Here is an 18,101-nt window from a genome sequence, read left to right as displayed (position 1 = left end):
AAGAACTACATTAAATAGCAGGTCCTCTTCACACCTGGATGTGTGAGAGAGTTCCTCAGTGGAAAGAATCACCAATCCGGTCATAATTGTGATGCATTGTGTTGCCGACCTATATAGGTTTCCAAGTTAAGTTGCTGGGCTCATAACCCGTGTGTATCGGTCGGAGGAGCAGAAGTCGTTCCATTTTGCCCATGTTTGAGCAAACTTGTGAGGTGAATCTCTAGAGATATGGATCAACTCTTCCATGTCTGCTATTTTTTTAATGCGGTTCAGCCACTCTTGTATTGATGGCACTTCTGGAGTGCCCCAATGTGCTGGTATACAAAGTTTAGCTGCGTTGAGCAGCTGTAAGCAAAGGGATTTCTTGTACAGGTGAACCGGAGTGGAGGAATAGCGCAGAATGAGTCTGGCTGGTGTGAAGTCTATCTGACTATCAGTGATATGGGATGTAATTTCATGGACTTGGGTCCAAAAGGTCAGCAATCTGGGGCAAGACCACCAGATGTGCAGGAATGTACCTAGCTCGGAATGACATCTCCAGCATTTATCTGATGTATCTTTATTGTATTTGCTTGTTATCACGGGTGTGCCGTACCAGCGAGACAATGTCTATTTCATTTTTTTGCAGATCTCCTGCAGATTATTAGTATCTATTTCGTTTTCTCACCAGACCTCCTGCAGACTATTAGCATTGATTTCTTTTTTTTTTGCAGATCTCCTGCAGACTGTTAGAATCAATTTCATTTTTTTTTTTGCAGATTACTATTTATTTCCATCAGATCTCCTGCAGTATATTAACATCTATTACATTTTTTTTGCAGATCTCATGTAGACTATTAGCATCTATATCTAAAGGAAATGGCTGTTCTAATGCAAAAAAGAAAAATGAAATTGATTCTAACAGTCTGCAGGAGATCTGCGGAAAAAAAAGAAGTGAAATGGCTGTCAATAGTCTACAGGAGATCTGCTAAAAAAGAAATATATGCTAATAGTCTGCAGGAGATCTGGTGAGAAAAAAATAGATACTAATAGTCTGCAGGAGATCTGAAAAAAAAATGAAATAGATGCTAATAGTCTGCAGAAGATCTGGTGAAAAAATGAAATAGATACTAATAGTCTACAGGAGATCTGCAAAAAAATGAAATAGATGCTAATAGTCCGCAGGAGATCTTATTAAAACAAATGGTAATCTGCAAAAAAATTAAAAATGAAATAGATAGTATCTATAGTCTATTCTGTTTTATTGTTCTAGTCTATTCTCTATTTCTATTCTAATCTTTTCTATTCAAATTCGAATTCATTCTATACGAAATTCAAATGTCGGAATTCTAATTTAGTATATAATGATTTTGATTTTAATAGAAAAGATTTTAATAGAATATAAAAGAATAGACTAGAAAAACAATAGAACAGAACAGAATACATATAATATATTCTATTCTGTTCTGTTCTATCGTTTTTCTAGTCTATTTTCTATTTTATTATAATCTTTTCTATCAAAATTTTAAATTAATTAATTTAAAAATTTGAATTCATACTATTCGAAATTCAAATTTATTCTATTCAAATTCGAATTTCAGAAGATGGTTGTATATTTTTTCTATTTTATTCTATTAAATTATATATTTTTTCTATTCTGTTCTAATCTTTTCTATTTGAATTATACATTTTGGAAGATGGTTAGTTACTTATACTTACTTATATATATCTGTCACATCATCTTTTCATACCTGCAGTGTACCAGTGCAAAAAAACACAAATCTTATTTCATTTATATTTATGGTATCAATGAAGTTGTCAGCATGCCTGATTGAGAAGTCACGGATGTCGATCGCAAGGCAAGTGCATATGCTGTATGTCATTGTCCACTTGCCACAAGTTGTTTATTGTATTTGTCCACTTGCCACGTCATCTGCCACAAGTTGTGTATTGTCCACTTACCACCTCACCTGCCACAAGTTCAGTATTGTCCACTTGCCACAACACCTGCCACGAGTGCCATGTGACCTGCCACATGACCAAGTTGTGGATTGTCCACTTGCCACGTCACCTGCCACCAAGTGACCCCAGATATGGGCAATATGCCAAGTACTTTTCTGCAGCAGAGAATGACATTTTGCGACTCGACTTTGGGGCCACATATCTCGGGGTCACTTATAGCTAGAAACACCAAATTTGGTATGCAAACACAGTAGAACTAGCAATACAACATCATTTGGGGTTTCTAGCTCCAAGTGACCCCGAGTTACGGGGTCCCAAAGTTGGGTCGCAAAATGTCAAGCACTTTTCTGCAGCAGAGAATGACATTTTGTGACCCGAATTTGGGGCCCCGTAACTTGGAGATATTGTAGTGCTAGTTCTACTGTGTTTGCATATCAAATTTGGGGTTTCTAACACCAAGTGACACCGAGATATGTGGCCCCAAAGTCGGGTCACAAAATGTCAAGCACTTTTCTGCAGCAGAGAATTATATTTTGCGACCCGAATTTGGGACCACATATCTCGGGGTCACTTATAGCTAGAAACACCAAATTTGGTATGCAAACACAATAGAACTAGCACTACAACATCTCCAAATTTGTTTCTAGCACCAAGTGACCCTGAGATACATGGCCCTAAAGTCGGGTCGCAAAATATTTTCGAATCCGGTTGAAATCGTTTCGAATGCGGTTGAAATATTTTCGAATTTGGTTGAAATATTTTTGAATGCGGTCGATTTTTCGAATTCGGTAGAAAACTAAACAAAATTTAATGAATTTAACTAATATAACTAAACGAAATTAATTAATTAACTAATTAAAACGAAACAAAACTAAATACATTTTTTCCTTTTGCACATGTCTACTGCAAATCAAACCAGGTGATTGTTTGGCTCATCCCTATTGAAGAATCATTAGATAACTGACATAAAATGTGTAGGGTGCACTTTCTAAATGAAAAATGTATGCACAGGTATCCCATGCTCTTTAGTTGCATCCCAAAAATGTATTCCATCCTCATGTTCTATTATTTATAATCTTAGTATTCTAAGATAGTTGTTATAGTTATTTGTAGCTAGTCTATTAACAGCTTTGATTAAATATTTTAAAACTGTTTATTTTTATATGCCCAGAATTCATATTTAACCACTTGCTGACCACTGTCGGCATATATACGTTGGCAGAATGGCACGGCTGGGCAAAGTAACGTACTCGTATGTTACTTTCAAATTCCTGCCGCACGCGCATGCTGCAAGTTCCCTGACCGTGCCCGCGGACTCGATAGCTGTGGGGATACTCACAATCGTGTCACGGAGCTCAAGAACGGGGAGATGCCGATGTAAATAGCATCTCCCCGTTCTGCCTAATGACAGGACACTGATCGTCTGCTCCCTGTCATCGGGAGCAGTGATCAGTGTCCACATCACACAAGCCCACCCCCCAGACAGTTAGAAACACTTACTTAGGACACATTTAACCCCTCCCTGCCCCCTAGTCATTAACCCCTTCACTGCCAGTGACATTTTTACAGTAATCAATGCAATTTTATAGCATTGATCGCTGTATTAATGCCAATGGTCCCAAAAATGTGTCAAAATTGTCCGATGTGTCTGCCATAATGTCACAGTCATGATAAAAAATGATGATTGACTCCATTACTAGTAAAAAATAAAATAATAAAAATGCCATAAAACTATCCCCTATTTTGTAGACGCTATAATTTTTGCGCAAACCAATCAAGAATCGCTTATTGCGTTTTTTTTACCAAAAATATGTAAAATAATACGTATGGGCCTAAACTGAGGAAAAAAATGTTTTTTTATATATTTTGGGGGATATTTATTATAGCATTAAGTAAAAAATAATGTGTTTTTTCAAAATTGTTGCTATGTTTTTGTTTATAGCGCAAAAAATAAAAAAACGCAGGGGTGATCATATACCACCAAAAAAATGCTCTATTGTTGGGAAAAAAAGGATGTCAACTTTGTTTGGGAGCCACGTCGCATGACTGCGCAATTGTCAGTTAAAGCAACGTAGTGTCGAATCGCAAAAAATGCTCTGGTCAGGAAGGGGGTAAATCCTTCTGGGGCTGAAGTGGTTAAGGATGTACTTTTATCATAGACACAATAAAATAATATAATGCAGCTCTTTAATTATTAATACATCACTGCAAGCAGTGTAAGTACCTGAATTGAACATGGTATCAGCCTCCTTCAGTCCCTTTAGAGCAGGGTGGAAGAGTAAGAGGAAGAAACAGTACAAGGTGCTAGTCAACTCATGACAAGAACGCAAAGGGAAAGGGAGATTAGCTCATCCCTGGGCTGCTTCTGATTGTACTGTCCAGTAACAGGCTGGGGTGAATTCATGACAGCTGGGCTCAGAGGGAGTTGTTTAAATGATGCTGTCCATCACATAGAGGGTGCATCTTGTGGCAAAATACAATGTATTGTGGGGAAAATGCATTAATTAAAAGGGAATATTACAACAGATGCTGGCCTGGTTAATTTATCTTTTATTTGGTTTTATTTGGTTTAACACAGCAGACCATGTGAACTACCCTTTACAATAGTGTAAATATGAATGATTAAAAATTGAGGTGGCTCGCTATAATATTCAAGTCCAAATACAAGTATATTCCAATGATAAAATGTTTGTAAAGCCTTTACAAATATTTTATCTTTGGAAAAAACTTGTGTCTGACTTGAATGCTATGGTGTGGTGCTTCTATTCATAATTGCTCATCCTTACTACAACCCAAGGTGATTGTGGAAGCCCTATGGTGTGTAGAAACTGAAAGCCCAAAATTCTGACTCATTATACCTACACCATTACCACAATATTTGATAATAACAAGAACAAGGGTACAAAGAAATCACAGAAACAATTGTCAGGGTTTAACAGTTTCCTATATACTTTTCTAAGCTTTATGATGTTTATTTCATACTTGTATATATTTACATGTAGATACTGAAAATCAAATAAAGTCATTACCTTGTACATTCCCTGCTTCAAATTACAATTCCTGTACTGACCTAACTGTAATAATATTAATACAATTATTTATTTTATAAATGATGAAAAGAAAGAAAATGTTTTGTTCAAAACTCCACTTTGTGTTTATATGCCAAAACATTCTAATCTTTCTTCTTCTTTCTTACCTTCTTTAAAACAGCACAGGCATATTTCTAAGGACAAACTCAAACTCTAGAACCACCCAACAGTGTTCCTCTTCACCAATACTAGAAACAGAATTTCACAACTGAATAGACTGCCATTATTACAGAGTATAAATCTAATATGCATGAGTTCAGTGGGCTAGACCTGATGTGTTCACAAACATACGTGAGGAGAAAACCCTGGTGTGCTGCTTCACTTATGCATTGAATATATTTTAGAAAGAACTCCAAGGCATAGTAGATGTTTTCAGGTTGACTGAGGCTTTTAGTTACAATTTTTCTATTTGTTTTAGTCAAGAAAACTTTGGGGATTTTGTTATTTGTTAATTCAGGCGGTGATTGTGTTGTTCCAAAGATTACATTTTATTGGCTACATTAGCAATTCATTTTTAGGTCTGATAGTCAAGAAAGCTGAACGTTCTGCTCAATTCATTGAGTATCAGCTGCTTTTCTTCAAAGAATATATGGAACTTTACTAAGAAAGAAGTCTAAAGTCACAACTTTCTATAGCTACCTGAACATTTGCCACTTCACTAAATCTTTTAGTAAAGAGTTAAAGTTTTCTGATATAACACTCTTCAATGGCCCATCACAAAGGGCTTTGTCTCTGATATATACTGTATATGGGATCCTAAATCTACATTCTGAAGATCCAGTTCCAAAGTATTTATCTATACAGTACACACAAATGGCAAACAATATTGAAAAGGATGCTTCTGTTGAAGACACTTCGGAGGAGGGCCCACAAAAGCTCCCCAAAGAAAAAATGTTCATGGAAAAATGTATAGCCAGAATTTATAATGTGCTAGATAAATTCCAAGAAGCCTGAATTTACTGGGATCTATTGTTGGTGTTCTGCTAGCATTGTGTTCCAGGGACTGAGTCCCCTCTTCCTTTTTCTTCCCCTACCTCATACTTTTCCTTTTTATTCTCTATCCACAAGCTCCAAGCTATTACAGGTTGATTTAGTGACCACTTAAGGTTTGTTTGTGACAACATGTATTCACTATAGGCAATATTAATTGGACACAGTGTTATAGATTTCATAATTTACCTAATATTCCGATTTTTCTGATAGGACTAACTGTTTAAACAACACTCTGAAATTGCTTCTGATATATATCTTTTCTATTCAGGACATTATATATATTTTCATGCATGGGAAGCATATCCTCCATAACAGATTCTTAAATTGAAATGCTTTTACTGTAAATTGGGGAGACATTTTTCTGAATATCTGTTATATGGTACGACCTGCATGTACCTGTATTTTACACACATTTACTGAAAAATTAAGATCAACTTGATCTTCAAAATGAAGATATAACTGGTGGTGTTAAGCTTCTAATTCTAATTTTCTGAATTGCTACTACTGTGCTCTTAGATGCTCACTTAAAAAACAGTGGTATGTTTGCACACTGAACATACTGCTGTTGCATTTTATCTCAGCTCCCCTTTCTTATTGCCTATTTTTCCTCAGCCCCTATGACAAGCTTCATCAACAATAAATCTGTATCAGTTTCATCTTCTTGGATTAAGAATTTTACTGTCTTTCTGGTTTCTGATTATATTGTTTTTTTTTGCAATGTGTTATGGAAATGAATGTTGGCTAAATATTGTTTTTAATTTTTCTACACACAAAAAAAAACCTAAATGTAATTATTTATCTATGTAAATATGTTTATATTTTTGCTTTTTTCATCTGTAAGACTAGGTAGTTATGACAACAACCACCCTTTTTCTACTTCGGAAAGCATACTAATGCTTAGTATTTAGATTTGCGGTAGAAAAGGACTAATATATTAAATGAAACAGTGCCTACACAGTTGATTTGTCATGTGAATGATCAACTACCATCCAATAATTCTTTCTACCAACTTGTTAACTAGGTGCTTATAAATACTTTGGAATTTAAATGAATGAAGAGTATTGTTAGTAAAGGTGGATTGCTAATGCAAACATTCTGTATTTATTCAGTTATCTCTGGAGGCTTGTTATTGCAACATTTTATTCTAATAATTAAAAAAGATACATTTTCACATCATGCAGGATAAAGCTGTCATTTACTCTAACTTAACTCCGCCACAGTTTTGATGGTTTATAGGTGACTTTTAAACTGGAGGATAGAGTACACCAAATGCATTTTAGCCAGCAGATTACAATAACAAACTGTCTGCTATGTAATCTACCATGTGTCTAATATGTAGTCATTTTGCCATTTTTGTATTGTTTTAAATAACATTGGTATAAATTGGAATTTTCACGCAGAGAAGCATGTCTGTAATCCTGTATGTAAAACATCTTTGCATCATAATGACTGAAGAACTAGATCAATTGGGGATAAAGATCTACTGCTGAAATGATTAAATCTTTGAGGAGGGCGAGAACAGAATGGCTTTTTCCTACAATCAGCCTGATCGTTAAGAGTGTCATACATTTTATTGAGAAAACAAAAGGACCTATTAAATAAAAAGCAAAGACTAGAAATGTTACAACTCAGACAATGGAACTGCTGAATAAAAGAGAAATATTTATTTCACATATTGTAGATGTGTACTTTACATAATTACAAACTAAAGCAGGGCAATTGTATTACATAAAGCACATTCAATTGTCAAGTGCACTATACTATGGCCCTTTCACCTGCAGGAATTAATCAAAATGTTTATAATGTTTTTTCTTTTGGTAATGTCAAAGAACATTGCTTGTGTTGTGCAATGACTAACTCTGCCTTTTCCTTTGTGACTATGAGTAAATTAGAATTTAACAGGTAAAATTATGAACTTCAAAATTAGGTCTCATAAAATATTCAGAATTAATTTGCTATCTATACTTTTATTGGTGGCAAGATGATATAAAGAACATCACAGAATGTAAATGATTAAACTTTTTAATTTGTTTCTGATGAGGCAGACAGGTCTGCTCCTGAGTTCATTTCTTTCATTTTTGCATTGAGCAATCAGATATTATCTATGTAGCAGTAGAAAACTAAACAGATTGAAGAGGGAGTTAGATAATTCCCTGGAATACAACCCTTGTTCCTTAAAATAGCATTTTTATGTATTCTGTGAACCAGATTTTGATCATGCAGGAAATTGTCCCAATGTCCAAATGGGATGTAGTTATATAGTTATCTAGACTGAAATTTGAAAAGTCTGCAAAATTTAAACTTACAACAATTATAGCAATTCTTTTACAAGTTCAACCGCTTATGACAAGGCCGTCTTTAATATTGATTGGACCCTGGACAAACATTTTCTTGGGGACCCCCAGCCCCCCGCCATGTAATTTCACTTTCCACCTCTGAGACATACAATAAATGGCAGACTCAAAATAAGTTCTTTCTGCAGCAGATTAGGTAGCGACTGCGATTGGTTGCCAAAGGTTACAGCATATCATTACCGTTCACATACCGGTTGCTAGAGATTACAGCATATCATTACCATTCACTGACTGGTTGCTAGAGGTTACAGCACACATTGCGGCTCACTGATTAGTTGCTAGAGGTTACAGCACATCATCACTGCTCACTGATTGGTTGCTAGATGTTACACCACATCAATACCGCTTGCTGACTGGTTGATGGAGGTTACAGCACATCATTTGTGCTTGCTGTTTGGCTGCTAGAGTATACAGCACACATTACAGCTCACTGACTAATTGCTAGAGGTTACAGCACATCATTACTCTCACTGATTGTTACTAGAGGTTACAGCACATAATCACTGCTCACTGATTGGTTGCTAGAGGTTACAACACATCAATACCGCTTGCTGACTGGTTGCTAGAGGTTACAGCACATCATGTCTGTTTGCTGATTGGTTGCTATAGGTTACAGCACATGTTACAGCTCACTAATTCATTGCTAGAGGTTACAGCACATCAATACTGCCAACTGATTAGTTGCTAGAGGTTACACCGTATCATTACCTCACACTGCCTGGTTGCTAGTGGTTACAGCACATCATTTCTGCTTTCTGGTTGGCTTGTAGAGGTTACAGCACACATTACATCTCACTGATTACTTGCTAAGGGTTTCTACAGCACATCATTATTGCTAACTGATGGTTGCTAGAGGTTACAGTATATCATTACTGCTCACTAACTGGTTGTTAGAGTTTACAGCACACATTAAGGCTCACTGATTAGTTGCTAGAGGTTACTGCACATCATTTATGCTTGCTAATTGGTTGCTGGAGGTTACTGCACATCATTACTGTTAATTGGTTGCTGCAGGTTGCAGAAAATTATTACCACTCATTGATTGGTTTCTAGAGGTTACAATATATCATTACCACTTACTAACTGGTTTCTAGAGGTTATATCACATAATTTCTGCTTCCTGATTGGTTGCTAGAGGCTGCAGCATACATTACGGGTCACCGATTAGTTGCTAGGTGTTACAATAAATTACTGCTAACGGGTTGCTAGAGGTTACAATATATCATTACCACTTACTATCTGGTTGCTAGAGGTCACAGCACATCATTTCTGATTGTGGGTTGGCTGCTAGAGGTTACAACACACATTTCGGCTTATGGATTAATTGCTAGAGGTTAAAGCATATCATTACTGCTAATTGATGGTTGTCAGAGGTTACAGCACATCATTACTGCTAACTAATGGCTGCTAGAGGTTACACCATATCATTATGGGTTGCTGATTGGTTGCTAGAGTTTACAGCACATATTAAGGATACCTGCTTAGTTGCTAGAGGTTACAGCATATCATTTCTCCTTGCGGATTGTTTGCTAGAGGTTACCACACATCATTTCTTCTTGCTGACTGGTTGCTAGAGGTTACTGCACATCATTACTACTAACTGATTGGTTGCTAGAGGTTACAGCAAATCATTACTGCTAACTGATTGGTTACTAGGTAGAATATGCTACAAGCTCACATAGTAGTCTTCTTGCCAGAGTAGAAGTGTTGTCTTGCACTGCAGCAGAATTTAACATGAGGCAGAAAAGATGGGGTAATGAAGCCAACCAGCATTACCTTCAAGAAAGTACTGTCAATAATCACAGCAAGCACAGAGGCAGAGATGAGTGACAGTTCAGTGGCTAAAGCAGTGAAAGTGTTCAACTCAGCAGGGCAAAAGAGCTAATTCAGATTGTTGAACATTCTAGCTGTCTGCGCATCCATGCTGACCAGTATGCACGGGCAGCGCTGATCTAGATGTGCCAGGGATCTGAAATTTGTTTTCGTAGGTCATGGCGAATTATAGTTAGAGCCAAGAGAAATGGAGTAGGTGTCATGCCAGAAAAAGTTGAATACCGAGCCGTGATTCCAAAAACAGCAATGAGTGGAATGTGCATAAAGCATTTTGGACCTATACCACAAAGATGTGGAGGACATTTTAAACAGACTAGTTCCCATGAATGAAAGCTGGGTATATCTGTATGGTCCTGAGACTAAAGAAACACTCATCCATTAATCACCGCTCGATATTCAACTTTGTCTGTGTCAGGAAAAGCTTTCCAGTAATCTGGGTGTCAGAAGAATGCCTGTGCGCAGAAAGGCTGTTTGGTGCACACACATGTGCAATAGCGTGAACAGAGGAGCACCGGCCCGCACACACTCCTTGTGACAGCACTTGGCACCAAGATGCGCTATTTAAAGGGGGTTGATTCCTTGTCATCTTGCTGTCTGGTGTACAGCGTTTCCTGAGACCCCTGCTACCCGTTACTCTATTCCTCTGATCTTTATCTGGCTTGGCTTGTTCCTGACATCTCTGCTTGCTGCCCACCCCAATCTCGGCTTGGACTTGACTACTCTTTGGATTACATTCCTGTACCTGATCTGTCCGCCTGTGTTTCACCTGGCCTGTCCTCACTATCCAGTCTTCTGCCTGCATCCTGCTGCTGGAGTACAGTATACCTCCCTGCTGTCTGCTGCCTCCATTCTTCTGCCAACAACCTGCTGCTGGACTACAGTATACCTCCCTGCTGTCTACAGTATCCAGCCCTCTATATCAGCTATCCAGGCAGGCACTTGTGCCGTTTTGGATTCCCGAGCCCCTGTCAGTGCTACCAAGGGTTCCTGAGTCAGAGGTATACGAGAGGCCACTCCCTGCATTCCGGGCTCTACTATCAGGTATGTGACAGTCTGGCATGATACCTACTCCATGATCTAGATGTGCTAGGTATCTGAAATTTTTCGGTTTTATAGGTGGATATCTTAATACTATGCATGCTAATTTTTGTTTTTGTCGATTGTGGTGTGATAGTTAAAACCAAGAGAAATGGAGTAGGTGTAATGCCGGACAAAGTTGAATTTAACCACTTGCCGACCGCCGCACGACGATGTACATCGACAGAATGGCACGGGCAGTCATATGGGCGTACATGTACGTCCCTGCCTTCCCACGGGTGGGGGGCCAGTGGCGGTCGGTTTTCGTTCAGAAGCGATCCGGGATGAGGGGGCGGCCATTCATTCATGGCCACCCCCTCTCGATCGCTCCTGATGAATGGAAGTGAGGCGTGACATCACTTCCTCTCCTGTAATGTAAACACAGGAGAGGAAGTGATGTAATCTCTCCTCCGTGTCGGTATTTTTCGTTCCGGCACCGAGGAGAGAGCACCAACACGACACTTCACAGTAGAACATGCCAGGCACACTCACACCCCCCCTTCACCCCCCGATCACCCCCCCAATCACCCCTGCCCCCCCAGTCACAGTGACACCAATAGCATTTTTTTTTTTTTGCATTGGTGTCATTTGTGACTGTAATAACCGTTAGGGCAGTTAGGGTTAGCCCCCTTTAGCTCTAGGGTACCCCCCTAACCCCCCCAATAAAGGTTTAACCCCGTGATCACCCCCCGTCGCCAGTGTCAATAAGGCTGGGTTCACATTGCAGCGGTTTATGAGAACGGATGTGATTCGCACCGCACTGCAGTGCAAATCACATCTGATCTCTGTGCGATTCGAGTTCAGCCATACTGAATTCGCGCCGCACCCGCCCGCACCCGCCGCACCCGCCGCACCCGCCGCAAATTCGCACGGGACCCTTTTTTTGGTCCGCAGCAGAATCGGATCGCATGGGTGTTCACACCATGCGATCCGAGTTTGCAGATCGCACTGCGATATGCGAACTGATCTGGGGGTGTCATTAACATTTCACTGACACTCCCAGCAGTTCGCATAGGGCAGTGTGAACTGCCGCCGGGAGGCATGCGATGCGGGAACCCGCCGCGGATTCGTGGCGTTCCCGCATCGCTCCAGTGTGAACCCAGCCTAATAAGCGATAGTTTTTCTGATCGCTGTATTAGTGTCACAGGTGACAATAGTTAGGCAGGTAGGTATTTAGGTTCGCTACAGCTTTTTATAGCGCCAGGGACCCCCATATACTACTGTATAGAGCCCCCTGATTGCCCCCTAGTTAACCCTTTCACCAGTGATCACCATATAACTGTTACAGGTGACGCTGGTTGGTTAGTTATTTTTTTATAGTTTCAGGGCACCCGCCATTTATTACCTAATAAAGGTTTAACCCCCTGATCACCCGGCGGGTGTCCTTTGTGACTGTAATAACTGTTAGGGCAGTTAGGGTTAGCCCCCTTTAGTTCTAAGGTACCCCCCTAACCCCCCAATAAAGGTTTAACCCCGTGATCACCCCCCGTCACCAGTGTCACTAAGGCTGGGTTCACATTGCAGCGGTTTATGAGAACGGATGTGATTCGCACCGCACTGCAGTGCAAATCACATCCGATCTCTGTGCGATTCGAGTTCAGCCATACAGATAGTATGGCTGAATTCGCGTCGCACCCACCGCAACCGCCGCAAACTCGCACGGGACCCTTTTTTTGGTCTGCAGCAGAATCGGATCGCATGGGTGTTCACACCATGCGATCCGAGTTTGCAGATCGCACTGCGATATGCGAACTGATCTGGGGGTGTCATTAACATTTCACTGACACTCCCAGCAGTTCGCATAGGGCAGTGTGAACTGCCGCCGGGAGGCATGCGATGTGGGAACCCGCCGCGGATTCGTGGCGTTCCCGCATCACTCCAGTGTGAACCCAGCCTAATAAGCGATCGTTTTTCTGATCGCTGTATTAGTGTCACAGGTGACGCTAGTTAGGCAGGTAGGTATTTAGGTTCGCTGCAGCTTTTTATAGCGCCAGGGACCCCCATATACTACTGTATAGAGCCCCCTGATTGCCCCCTAGTTAACCCTTTCACCAGTGATCACCATATAACTGTTACAGGTGACGCTGGTTGGTTAGTTATTTTTTTATAGTTTCAGGGCACCCGCCATTTATTACCTAGTCTCTCTAGTGTACCCCTAAATTTAGGGGTGTCTACTTTCCAAAATGAGGTCATTTGGGGGGGTTTGTGCCATCTTGGCATTTTATGGCCTTCAAAACTGTAACGCCCTGAGAAAGCCTGAAGGCGGTGCTTGGTTTTCGGGGCCCCGTACGCGGCTAGGCTCCCAAAAAGTCCCACATATGTGGTATCCCCGTACTCAGGAGAAGCAGCAGAATTTATTTTGGGGTGTCATTTCACATATGCCCATGGCATGCGTGAGTAATATATCATTTAGTGACAACTTTGTGAAAAAAATAAATAAAAAAAAAAAGTTTGTAATTTTCCCGCAACTTGTGGCAAAATATAAAATATTCCATGGACTCAACATGCCTCTCAGCAAATAGCTTGGGGTGTCTACTTTCTAAAATGGGGTCATTTGTGGGGGTTTTGTGCCATCTTGGCATTTTATGGCCTTCAAAACTGTAATAGGTAGTGAGAAGTGAAATCAAAAATTTACGCCCTTAGAAAGCCTGAAGGCGGTGCTTGGTTTTCGGGGCCCCGTACGCGGCTAGGCTCCCAAAAAGTCCCACATATGTGGTATCCCCGTACTCAGGAGAAGCAGCAGAATTTATTTTGGGTTGTCATTTCACATATGCCCATAGCATGTGTGAGCAATATATCATTTAGTGACAACTATTCAATCGCTTGAGGCAAAAAAATAAAATATTCAATGGGCTCAACATGCCACTTATCAATTTCCTTAGGGGGTCTACTTTCCAAAATGGGGTCATTTGGGGGGGTTTTGTACTGCCCTGCCATTTTAGCACCTCAAGAAATGAGATAGGCAGTCGTAAACTAAAAGCTGCGTAAATTCCAGAAAACGTACCTTAGTTTGTAGATGTGACAACTTTTGCGCAAACCAATAAATATACAGTTATTGACTTTTTTTTTACCAAAGACATGTGGCTGAATACATTTTGGCCTAAATGTATGACTAAAATTGAGTTTATTGGATTTTTCTAATAACAAAAATTAGAAAATATCATTTTTTTTCAAAATTTGCGGCCTTTTTACGTTTATATCGCAAAAAATTTAAATCGCAGAGGCAATCAAATACCATCAAAAGAAAGCTCTATTTGTGGAAAGAAAAGGACGCAAATTTTGTTTGGGTACAGCATTGCATGACCGCGCAATTACCAGTTAAAGCAGCGCAGTGCCAAATTGTAAAAAGACCTCTGGTTATTGACCAGCAAAATGGTCCGGTCTGAAAGTGGTTAAACAAAGCATTTAGGACCTATACCACAAAGATGAGGAAGATTTTTAAACAGACTAGTTCCCATGGATGAAAGCTGGGTATATCTATATGATCTTGAGACTAAAGAAACATGGAAACATGGTTCATCACCCACCTCCAAAAAGGATAAGGTGCAACATTCATCCATTAATCATGGCTCTATATTCAACGTTGTCTGCCATGTTACCTACTCCATTTCTCTTGGCTCTAACTATAATTCACCATGAACTACAAAAACAAATTGGCACACATATTACTAAGATATCCACCTATAAACCTACAAAATTTCAGATCTCTAGCACATCTAAATCATGGTAAGGCTAAGAACTTATTGGCCTCTCCTCGTAGTATGCAGATTAGTTCAATAATAATTCAGCAGCTAAAACAGTGGTAGACATATGCTCAACTAAGCACACGTGCATATTCAGAATCAGAACCCAGCTCACCAGCTTTACATGTGTACCAACATGAGAGACAAACGTGATGCTTGTTGGACAGAATCCAAAATCGCATCAATCATGAAACACAGAATATGAGGCAATTCTGCATAATTTTCTACTTCCTCACTGGGAAGGAGCCCAAGCATCTGTTTAACTTGTTCCTTGAGGAACTGACACAACCCCACGGCTGCAACTGTAGGTTGCACTACAGCGCTAGTCATGGAAAAGGAGGCTTTTAATAAGGTTTCCAGCTTCTTATCAGTTGGATCTTTAAATACCTGTGCATTATCCAAGGGACAAGTCGGGTTTTTATTCACGCAAGAAACAGCCGCATCAACAGATGGGACCCCCCACTTCTTGGTGAAACTTTCCTCCAGAGGATAATGCATAGAAAACCTTTTAGGAGGAGCAAACAGTTTATCGGGATGTCCCCAATCCTCATACAACAATTCATCCATTAAGGGATGAATTGGGAAGGAATAGGCAGTCTGTGGGGCTCTCCTGACTCCCAGGGAAGAAACAGAGGACGTAGCGACTTCAGCAGCAGGCATTCTGAATGTGGTACGCACTAATTCAGTATAATACTGCACCTGTTTTCTGAGCGCCTGGGAGGAGGGGACTCTCTCCTCTTCCTCTGATTCATCCGACTGCTCATGATCCCTGTTCCAAGATAGGGATCTCTCCTCATTGTCAGAAGAATTATCTGAGAGAGAAATTTCAGCAGAGGGAGGGGATCTACCCCTTTTCCTGCTATCTTTCAGGGAAGCAGAAATAAAATTCATTATTCTCCCTTCAAAACCCTCCAATGTAGCCCTAAGGGAGTCCTCAGTGACATAAACCAGGGCTGGGACATTAGGAGAGGCTGCAAAACCTGACAGGGGCACTGACTCGTCTTGAGAGGCTGGCTCCAGTCTTGCAGGGGGGGATGGTAACTTACAGGCACTTTTAGAACCCCTGGACCTAGGCGGTGATTTACCAGTGCTCTTGTTACCTCCCCCTGAGACCCTCTTATGAGGAGACATAGTCCTAAGCTACAAAGCAGAGGTACTAGTACAAAGTGCAATTAATGTTGTGCTTAAAGTCTCACAATAAATATATATGCTTAAACTGCACAACCTTATGCTGAGTAGGTGTCTAAGTTTGCCTGGATCCAATCCCCTCGTATGCTTACTGCCCACAGCTCCTTTGTCTCCACTTACAGCCCTCTGACGCTCTGGGCTTTTTAAAACTGCCGCCTGGCACCTGCACAGTACAGCGCCGTGCACACTGACGTGCACGGCTCACAACCACACTCCCCCCTCCTCCATTAGGCCGGGAACGCGCCCGGCGAACGTGCACGAGGACCGCGGAATCAAGGGGGGAAAAGGAAAACTCCATCTATTTATCAGGGTTTGAAAGGATATAGGCTACTGTCACTTTAAGTATGCTAATTGCAGAGCCAAAAAGATCCAACAGGAATATTGGGAATGTGGCATGGGGCTTATTTCTTTTCCCCTGGACCGGAGTAGCAGACGAAGAACTTTGGAAGACCTGAGCAATGAGCTTACCTCCAGTCATGGAATCCCTGGTTAGGCAGTTCCTGGAGAAAGCCAGCAGTGAAGGGGGAGAATCATGAGTACACCTCTGTCTAGAATTAGCTGAATATAATGTAGAAGAACAGCGGGAGATGAACAAGGCAGGCAGAATGTTTGGTGAAAGGTCCGCAGGCACAAAGGAGAAGTGCAGGTCAGCGGGAGGAAGAGCCCACCCTCCACGAGAGACAGCATCCCACCGGAGAGATATAGCTCAGCAGTGGGGGAAGTTGAGAATAGCGGCGAGTTACAGGGCGAATCAACTGAAAATGGTGGCAGTATGTCGGGTCGGGCCGCCGCTCAAACAAGAAGATGCAGGCTATTTCCCCATCGCCAGGGAACAGAGGTGAAAGGTTGGGCAAATCCTGACTGCCTGTGGGGATGGAATCGAGGAGGCGGCCACCTTCTCCATGGGCCCCCAGAATACAGGAGGCTTTCTAGGTGTCCTTCCAGCAAGAGGAAAGTAATTAATAGTTCAGGCATGTTGCACCCCTGGCTGAGAGAGGTCCGCTGGTCCCTGTACAAAGTGTGCTGCTGGAGATGATGACTCAACAAGAAACAGGGCAGTCCCCAGTAGCTGATGAGTGTTCACAGTTTAATATACTGGCTGATTTAGTGGGTTCTCTGTCCTCTCTAGTTAAAACATTATCTCTTGTTTTTAACTCTGTCAACTCTGCTCCTTCAGCTACAGTATCCTCCTCAGTCCCTGCTATTGTTTCTGATGTTAACGCTGCCACTTTATTCTCTCACAATTTAGCACTTTTGGCAAATAGGGTGCAGAGTAATGTATCAGTTCCTGAAACAGTGAATGCAAGGAATAATATTCCTGAAGCTTGCATGAAAGAGGTTATGCCCTTTGAAATTTCTCTTCTAGGGTATAATTTAAAACATTTCAGTAAAGAAGAAGATATAGAAGAAGGATTTTATAGATATATTCTCCCTCCTCCCATTCCACAAGGATTTCATGCTTAAATGTTTGTTCCAACACTTGGATTACATATTGGAAGCTTACAAAAAGTTGGGGGGTCTGGGGTGGTATTTTTATGATGAGTCATTTAGGCAAAAATTGTCCATTCACCCCTTGCTCAGGTGGGAAATGAAAGATGTGGGTTTGTGGCTCAACTTAATTTTGCCCCAGAAACAAGTCACTCCAAAGCAGGGTACAGTTATCCCTGCGAAAACAGCTTATATAAGAGGCTGTTGCTTTGATCCCAATGAAAATCAATGCTGTTACAATGCTTCCTGTAAATATAGGCACAAATGTACTTTTTGTGCAGGAGCACACCTGACGAATGAGTGTTTTAAGAAGAATGCAAATGCAGGGTCCAGTTGAGTGCAGAGGGATATTTTTCCTAAAAGCCTGCACTCCAGTGAGGCAGAATGCATTTTCT

The sequence above is a fragment of the Lithobates pipiens genome, unplaced genomic scaffold (genome assembly GCF_037356315.1).
Source record: "Lithobates pipiens isolate NorthernLeopardFrog02 unplaced genomic scaffold, aLitPip1_a1.2 Scaffold_8, whole genome shotgun sequence".
In the NCBI taxonomy this organism is placed as follows: Eukaryota; Metazoa; Chordata; class Amphibia; order Anura; family Ranidae; genus Lithobates; species Lithobates pipiens.
The sequence above is the reverse complement of the archived record's forward strand: the minus strand, read 5'-3'. Positions refer to the sequence as shown.